The sequence below is a fragment of the Callospermophilus lateralis genome, chromosome X (genome assembly GCF_048772815.1).
Source record: "Callospermophilus lateralis isolate mCalLat2 chromosome X, mCalLat2.hap1, whole genome shotgun sequence".
Lineage (NCBI taxonomy): Eukaryota > Metazoa > Chordata > Mammalia > Rodentia > Sciuridae > Callospermophilus > Callospermophilus lateralis.
Window position 1 is genome coordinate 122,600,623 of NC_135325.1, and position 9,306 is coordinate 122,609,928.

Here is a 9,306-nt window from a genome sequence, read left to right on the forward strand (position 1 = left end):
AATGGAATATGAGCTCCTGGATACATTTTTCCCTCCCCACATACAACTTTCTGGTTTCATGGACCTTTTCCTTCACTCCTGCTCTCTGAGATCTCACTGCCCAAGACAGTCAGGGTTGCTGTGAGACTATTTCCAATGAAACCAAGACTAGGGCTAGGGTTGTGGCTCAATGGTAGAGAGCTCATCTAGTGCGGTGAGGCACTGGGTTTGATCCTCAGCACCACATAAAAATAAAACAAAATTATTGTGTCCAACTACAGCTAAAAAAAAAAAAAAAGAAAGAAACCCAGAGTAAAACTCCCTGGTGTCCCAGCACAAAGCCTGACTCATGATAGGTGTTCATTTGTCAGGGAGAGGCAAAGTATACTACAAAAAGCAGACTTCCTCAAATCCCACCCTGCAGTTGTCATGCATGCACGGCTCAGGGGTCAGCCAGAGAGAGACTTGACAGTGCTTATACAGAAAATCTGAGTTTGATCCCCGCCCCTTCGCCTGCGCTGGGCGGGCAGAGCCTCAGGAAGGGCGTCCTGGGCAGAGGCGGCCGCGAGTCTCCTTGGAAGGGAACATGAAGAGCTTCCCTCCGCTGCCAGCGGGGGACGAGGACAAGGCCGCGCTCCCACCCGACTGCCCGCGATCGCCTAGGGGCCAAGATGGCAGTCGCCGGCGCCAGCTACCACCGGCTCCTGGATAAGGTGGAGGTGATGCTGCCGGAGAAGCTGCGGCTGCTGTACAACCACCCGGCAGGCCCTAGAACAGTTTTCTTCTGGGCTCCAATTATGAAATGGTGGTTGGTGTATGCTGGGTTGGCTGATATGGCTAGACCTGCAGAAAAACTCAGCACAGCTCAATCTGCTGTTTTGATGGCCACAGGGTTTATCTGGTCAAGATTCTCACTTGTAATTATACCAAAATATTGGAGTCTGTTTACCATTAATTTCTTCGTGGGGGCAGCAGGAGCCTCTCAGCTCTTTCGCATTTGGAGATATAACCAAGAACTAAAAGCTAAAGCAATCAAATAAAAGAGTTCCTGATCACCCGATCCTAGATGTGGACATAACCACTGGGACCTAGCTTATTATTTGGTTATTTTAAGGCATTGCTCTAGCTGTGCTGACATTTGGAAGGCACAACAAAAATCTTGCTGAAACTGGTAGCTAGTGCTTGATTCCATAGAAAATAAAGTAGATTTTAATAACAAAAAGAAAAAAGAAAGGAAATCTGAGTCTCCTTTCTACCTCTTACTACTGAAGGATTCCCCCTCACTTTCAGCTCACTTTGCAGCAGTTGGGATTGTCCTGAACATGGTTCTTTAGTTCTGTAAGCACCAGAAAGACTGTAGGTTTCCCTAGGAGCTTTAGGCAGCATTTGAGGTGCAGAGTGAGGCTCCCAGAAGATAGGAAAACAAGAATCCCACAGAAGGCTCTTCCAAGCTCACAGGTGTTGATTTCCTGTCAGAATCTGCCCGCCTTGGGTAGCTCTCCAGTGCCTTCAGGTGCGTTTTGTTTTATTTTTATGTTTTTCCTGAATCTATAGTTCTCTGAGGAAGATACAACCTAGCTCCATCCACAGGCTAGCCTGCTCACTTCTGTCCCCAACTGTCTGTCCCACAACCAACAATGCCACCAACACCCTGAGCTGCCACAGATAGGGCCAGGAAGCCAAATATCCCTTGCCTCTGGGTGCCTGCCTCATAAGTGTCTAGGGACACATGCCCTTGAACCACAGGCTGACTAACCAGTAGCTCCCTGAACTAGTTAGGAGAGAGGCTGGTGTCAGGGAGGAGATAGGAGCCGACACATTCTCAAGAGAGAAGGCAAGTGTCAGAGAGCAAGATGAACATGGGGGATGGGTATCAGTTTCCTATGGTTGCTGTAACTAAATACAGCAAACTTAGTGGTTTAAAACAACCCTAACCCACATTTATTCTCTTCCATCCTGGAGGTTAGAAGTCTGAACCCAAGGTGTTGGCAGGGCTGATTCTTTCTGAAGACTGCAGGGGAATATCCATTTCCTTGCGTTTCTCAGCTTCTAAAAACTGCCTGCTTTCTGGGGTTTATGCCCCCCCCCCCCGCCCTTCCTCCTTCTTCAAAGCCAGCAGTCTATTGCCTCTAAATCTCTTTCTCTGAGTGCACCCCTCCACCTCCCTCTTTCTCTTTCAAGGGCTCTTGAGATTATAATGAGCCCACTCAGATAATCCAAGATAATCTCAGGATCCTTAATTTAAATACATCTGCAAATTCCCTTTCTCCTAACATGGTGGTCTCTAGTTCCATCCGTTTTCCTGCAAATGCCATAATTTCATTTTTCTTTCTGGCTGAATAAAACTCCATTGTAGGGGGGCTGTGTATGTGGCTCAGTGGCAGAGTGCTTGCCTAGCATGCAGGAGGCACTGGGTTCGATCCTCAGCACCACATAGAAATAAAATAAAGACATCATGTCCACCTAAAACTAAAAACTGATTATTTAAAATATATTTTTTAAAAACTCCATTGTGGAGCTGGGATTATAGCTCAGTGATAGAGTGCTTGCCTCACACATGTGAGGCACTGGGTTCCATCCTCAGCACCACATAAAAATAAATAAATAAAATAAAGATAAATGAAAAGATATAATAAATAAATAAAGATAAATGAAATAAATAAAGTTTTTTTAAAGTCCATCTTTAAAAAAAAACCTTAAAAATACTCCATTATATATATGTGTATACATATATATGTGTGTGTGTGTGTGTGTATATATATATATATCATATTTCCTTTATCCATTTACCCATTTGACAGACACCTAAAGTGGTTCCATAGTTTTTGTGAATTGTGCAGCTATAAACATGAGTATGCATGTATCACTGTGGTAATATGCCTTTGATTCTTTGGGGACCATCATATTAAGTGAAATAAGTCAAACCCAGATGGTTAAGGGTAGTGTGCTTTCTCTCATATGCAGAAGCTAGAAGGGAAAAAGGAAAAGAAAGGTGGATCTCCTAAAAATGAAAGGGAGATCAGTAGAGGAAAGGGACCAAGGGGTGGAAGGTAGGGAGGAAGGGCAGAAATGCTGAGGAATGATATTACCCAAATTACATTGTTATATTGTGTGCATATACAAATTTGTAATATTAAATCCCATCAATATGTACAACTATAATAAAATTGTGGGGGAAAAAGAATACAAAAAAAAACAATTTATTCAAAAGAGTTTATTTTTTTAGGGGAGTCTAGGGATTAAACTCTGGAGTACTCAACCACTGAGCTCCATCCCTAGCCCTATTTTATATTTTATTTAGAAGCAGGGTCTCACTAAGTAGCTGCTGGGTTTACAGGCATGGAGCACCACACCCAGCTGATAATTATTAAAATAAGTTATTAAAAATGATTATTTTCTCAGGACAAAAGAGAGAAGATGGAAATAGAAATCAACTAATTGAAAGGAGCAAGGAAATTTTTCAGTAAAATAATGATTATTTTTTAAAAACTCCCCTTTGCCATATAAACTGTCTTTCACAGATTCCAGGGATTAGGGGATGGCCATCTTTAGAGCAAAGAGGCATTATTCAGCGTACTTCAGGCTGGGAGGAGCTGGGACCATGTGGCAGGTAGGCTCCCATCTTAGCTCAGGTTGCTATAACAAAATACCATAGACTGGGCAGCTCAAATAATTGACATTTATTTTCTCATAATTATCAGGGACAGAAGTCTAAGGTCAAGGTGCCTGTAGGATCCTAGTTGGGGGCACTCTTCTTTGGTTGTAAATGGCTGCTTTCTCATTTTGTCCCTATAAGATAGAGGAAGAGGAGAGAGAGAGAGAGAGAGAGAGAGAGAGAGAAACACAAGGGCTGGGATATAGCTCAGGGGCAAAGCACTTGCTTTGCATTGGTGAAGCCCTGAGCTTGAGCCCCAGTTCCAAAAAAGAAAAGAAAGAAGAAGAAGAAGAAGAAGAAGAAGAAGAAGAAGAGGAGGAGGAGGAGGAGGAGGAGGAGGAGGAGGAGGAGGAGGAGGAGGAGGAGGAGGAGATGATAAAGAAACACACACACACACACACACACACACACACACTGTGGGTCACCTTGGGAAGCAACCTCACCTCTCTGTGGTTCAGGCCTCCCTGTGAAATGAAGGAAGTGAGAGGGTCTTTCTGATAGCTGCTGGCATCTGTGAAGTAGCTTGGTGTCAGACAACAGTGAACAACTGTGTGTCTTTTTAATATATAGGAACTTTACCTGAAAATTCCAAAGGATCAGTCAGAGTTCATTTGGGCATGAGGATATGAAGAAGGTCACCTTTATTATTCAGAGTCTGGGCTTTTTTTTTTTTTCTAGAAATTTACCCATGAAAATCCAGAAATATATTGTTGATCTTTCACAAGACAGCTGGCATTTCTTTTAGGAAATGGCTTTTATTTTTAAATGAATAGCAGCACCCTTTCCAACTCTTCCTGGCTGGCTGGTATGGCACTTGTATGGTGATGGCCTTGGGGACAGTGGTCTTTGGCAGTATATTAGTGAGATTGGCCTTAGTCTCCCCGGTGGTTGAACAACACTCTGTAGCCTGCTGAATGCTATCTAGTGTGCAGCAATGCAGTGAAGTGGCAGAGAGAGAGAGTATCCACCAACACAACAGCCTACAAAATGGCAGTCTGGCATTGGTCTGGCTGGGAACTGTAGACAGAAGCCAGCTTTTCTGTTAGTGCAGATAATAATGAAGATTGCTGGTGAAAAAGCAACAGCTATCAAGAAAAAAAAAATTATATATGGGAGCAGGATATGCAGGGTGAGGAGCCAGGCAAGGGGAAGTCAGGCAGAAGCATGTGCACTGGGAGAGTGAGGAATCCTGTCCTGTGTAGAGGAAGCTAGAGGACTAAATCAGGGACCTGAACAGCCTTATGGCCCTGACACTCCACTCAGGAAGACAGAAACTAGAGAGGTATTTCCCTCTAGTAAAGACTGCTGCTGGGGAAGCCACAGGTAGAGGGAAGTGCTCTGAGGAGAGGAGCCAATAAGATAATGAGAAGGCAGGAAGCCAAATGTCTTGTAAAGAACAGGGCTGGGACTGGGATTATAGCTCAATGGTATAGCGCTCACCTAGTATGTATGAGGCACTGGGTTTGATCCTTAGCACTGCATAAAATAAATAAATAAATAAATAAATAAAGACATTGTGTCCACCTACAACTAAAAATATTTTTTAAAAAAGAACAGGACTGGGGTTGGGTCTCCATATAGAGTGCACTTTATGCACTTAAGGAGACCCTGGGTTTGATCCTCAGCACTAGAAAGAAAAAATAGATAAAAGCATGCAGGCTCTACCCCTGCCTGCCCCATTGTGGACCTTGGAGACACAGCCCTCTTCTCTGTTCAAACTTCCCCATCAAGAGGTCTAATGCAGAATATTGGCATGGGTCCTCCTAGTGTGGACAGTTTATGATCTTCCCTCATTCTCCCACAGTAGGGGATTCACATCAGTTCACCCATGCTAGGGCTACTGCAACAAAATTCCATAAAGTAAGTGACTTAAAACAATAGAGTTGTATTCTTTCACAGTTCTGAGGCTAAAGTCCAAAATGAGCACCATTAGGTTAAATTGCACGTGTTGTCAGGACAGCACTCCCTCTGCAGGCTCTAGGGGACCATTCTGCTCTTTGCTTCTTCCATTCATTGGTGGCTGCTGGCATTTCTTGGCTTTTAACTGCGTCACTGAGGGAACCTCTGTCTCTATCTTCACTTTGCCTTCTCTGTGTGCCTGTGACAATTCTGCTTTTGCTTCTTTCTCATGAAGACACTTGCCCCCCCCGCCCCGGATAATTCAGGGTGATCTCACATCTCATAATTCCTATGTGATCTACACAGCCCTTTGTTGCCCCAGAAGATGATATTCAATACATTCTATGGATATTTGGCCGGGGGTTCTTGACCTACTATACCACCATTTGGGCCTTTCTTGGTGTTTCTACAGCCCTCTTGTGTTGACTCAAGTGTTTTTGCAGGATTCACTTGCTCTTGGCCTTCAAAAGCAAGTGGAAAAACACCCAGAACTGTCAGCCCATATCTAGCACTTTGCCATGTCCTGGTATATTAAGACAAAAATCCCCTGTGGCCCACTTCAGATCTCACCCAGTGGAATATACCCTCCATTTAGAACCCGGCTCCCTGCACCTGTCACAGAATACAAGTCCAAACACCCTGAAGGCCTGAAAACATTCTTTATGGCAGTTGGAGAGCTTCTTAAGTGTGTGTGTGTGTGTTATGGGTGGAGTAAGGGACAGTGAGCTGCACAGACATTTTTGAAAACCCTAAGGTCAATCTGCTTTTTGAGCTGCAAGGAGCCCTTCACGTCCTAGGTCCAGTTTGGCCTATAGAACAACAGAGAGGGTATGTGACTTGCCTTAAGTCACACAGCAAGCCTGGAAACAGCTGAGTCAAGCATCTATCTGTGTGGCTCTAGAGCCTGTGTTCTTTAGCCATGTCTGCCACCCATGTTTGCTTTTAAGAATAAGGCATGATATTCTCCCTGATGGGGAGAATCACAATCTCTGAAACAGTTTCCTGTGTATCTCCTTTGCTAGCAAAGCAGTAAAATTTCTTTTTCTTTCTTTTTTTTTTTTTTTTTTAAAGAATAACACATGGTCTCATAGAGGGGTTGTTCTAGAAACATGTTCTGCCTCCCTTGGATGCAGAGGTTCAGGCTCAGATCTGCAAGGTGGAACTGATAGGCAAGTGTTATCTGGGAGCAGCTGAGGGATAATGGCTTCAGTAAGCAGGAGATTTTCAAAACACAGAAATCCCTTCAGAAGCAGATTCTGCCAGCAGGAGAGACAGATCACCTCAGCTCCTCTGACCAAAGGAGAGTGTAAATAGAATTGAGCAAGTGAGAATGACAGTATTGCCATTGAGTTTGCATTTGAATAGAGGTGGCCAGGGTTCACCTGCACATGCTCTTGGGGAAAAGAAAAACTGGAATTCAGCTCCCCTCTAGGACTGCAACCACACTGAAGTGAAATGCAAAAGACTTAGGGCCATTACTCCCCTGGCTGCCAGCCTTCTCTATTGGAGGAGGCACTGGGGCCTTGTCTTAAGGAGGAAGAGAAGGAGGAAGGAAGAGAGACAAGTGTCTGGGAAGCTGGCCCTGTGGCCTGTGGCCCCGGGGAGGGGCAGGAGGGAGTGTAGCCCCCCAGTCAATGTTCGACTCCATCTTTACTGTTTTGGTGAGTAGAGCTGTGGAGACTGGTGACTGCTTTCTGAAAGCATTTTGGCTCAGAATCAGAATTAAAAAGCAGAACCCATGAGAATGCAGCACAGAGGGCAAAAGTGACCAGGCAATAATGCAGCCATCTTGATCTGGGGAAATGAAGATGAATGAGCAGAAGGATTCAAGGTGTGTTCATGGGTCCCATCAGCTCTCCATTTGCACATCTATCCACCATCTTTCCTCCCATCTGAGTCTAGGCTGGGCTCTTTGGTGGGAGGCATACAGAAAAATCTAACATGGACCCTGACTTCAGAGCACAGCACTCTCTCACCACATCCCTGAGTGAACCCCTGCACTCAAGCAATACCTAGCTGTTCAAAGTTCCAGCATGCTTCTACTTGGAAGCTCTTCCCCACCTTATCCCCCAGGAGAATTAGCAACAGCCCCTGTGCTGTAGGCTGAAAAATGTCCCCCAAAAGATATCAGGCTCTAATTCTCAGCACCTGTGAACATTACCTTATATGAAAAAAAAGATCAATTTTAGGATCTTGAGTTAGGGAGATTATCCTGGATTGTCCAGATGGGCCATAAATACAATTACAGGGGTCCTTAGAAAAACAACAAACACATGCAGAGAAGTGATGTGACCATGGGGCAGAAGTTGGAGTGATGCAGCCACAAGCCAGGGGTCTTGGTCAGTACAGGCTACTAAACAAAATGGATGTCTCACAGTTCTGGAGGCTGATAGTCCAACATCAAGATGCCAGCAAGGTCAGGCTCTGGTGACAGCCCTCTTCCAGATTGCAGGTAGTTGACATTTTGTATCTTCACATGGCAGAAAGTGGACAAAAGAGCTCTCTTGTGTTCTTTTTATAAGGACACTAATTTTATTCCTGGGGACTCTGCTCCCATGATCTAATCACTTCATAAAAGCCTCAGCCCCTAATACCATCACCTTGAGGGTGAGGATTTCTACATGAGAATGAGAATTGGTGGTGGGGGAGGGACACAAATATTCAGTCATTAATCCAAATAAAACCATTAGCCACCAGAAAGTGGAAGAAACAAGGAACAGATTTTTTTTCCCTAGAGCCTCTGGAGGGATCCTATCTCTGCTGACATCTTGATTTCAGGTTAGTGATACTGATTTTTTACTTCTGGCCTCCAGAATTGTAAGAGAAGAAATTTCTATTATTTTAGGCCACCAAGTGTCTGGTGATTTGTCACAGAAAAATATGCTGGCAAGTTGGTTGTGAAGATTTGACAAGACTCTGGGTTTTTATGCAGGCTCTGGCATGTGGTATGCACTCAGTGAGTGGTAACCTAAATGAGTATTAGCAGAATTTGCCAGGCCCAAAGTTACATATTAAACGGAATGAAGGTGATGCAAACTTGGGTCACCAGGGCCCTGCCATCTTCACAGAGCCAGCTCCTTGCCCCTAGGCTTCCCATTACACGGGTTCCCTAAACCCATGAGCCAGTAAGCCTAGTCGGTTAATCCCCATCTTCAGGTTGCACACCCAGAGAGGCAGGGGGAGTGGTCTGTGAGGATGACCTTGGTCTCTTATGCTACTCCACCAGCCTGGCCAGTTCCCAGAGGGACACAGCACCTCCCAGGCCTTGCTTCTAGAGCTCAGGCTCTGATGGGTGGGCTTTAGGCCAGATGATCAGACAGAAGAGCTTGACTTACTCTGGTCATCAAGAAGAACCCTGCTACCTGCCTTGCTCAGGCAAGCCTCAGTGGCTACTCAGTGAGGATGGACCCTTACCTCAGTGTTTCATTTTACTTATTTTTTTTTCTCCCTCTGACCTGATAATTGTGAGTGACCTGTTTTCAATTTTGATAATTCTTTCTTCCACTTATTCAAGTTTGATGTTAAATCCTCTGCCCTACACTGCCCATCATGGAGATACAATGAGTGCTATAACCCACCCCCCCACCACCAGTCATTCTAAAATGTTATAAAATAGCTCCATTCCTGCCCAGTCATGGACGAAAATGTCACAGAATTGCTGTGTGTGTGTGTGTGTATGTGTGTGTGTGTCCATGTACAACAAATTGCTAAGGTTATTGGATCCTACCCAGAGCCTCATTGTGGAGGAGCCAGATGAATCGTCTTCCTCCTGT

General features: G+C 44.7%; 1 pseudogene; it reads left to right on the forward strand.

Moving 5' to 3' along the window:
• Nucleotides 1-650: 650 nt before the first annotated feature.
• Nucleotides 651-1,030, forward strand: LOC143638719 (mitochondrial pyruvate carrier 2 pseudogene; annotated as a pseudogene).
• Nucleotides 1,031-9,306: the final 8,276 nt, after the last annotated feature.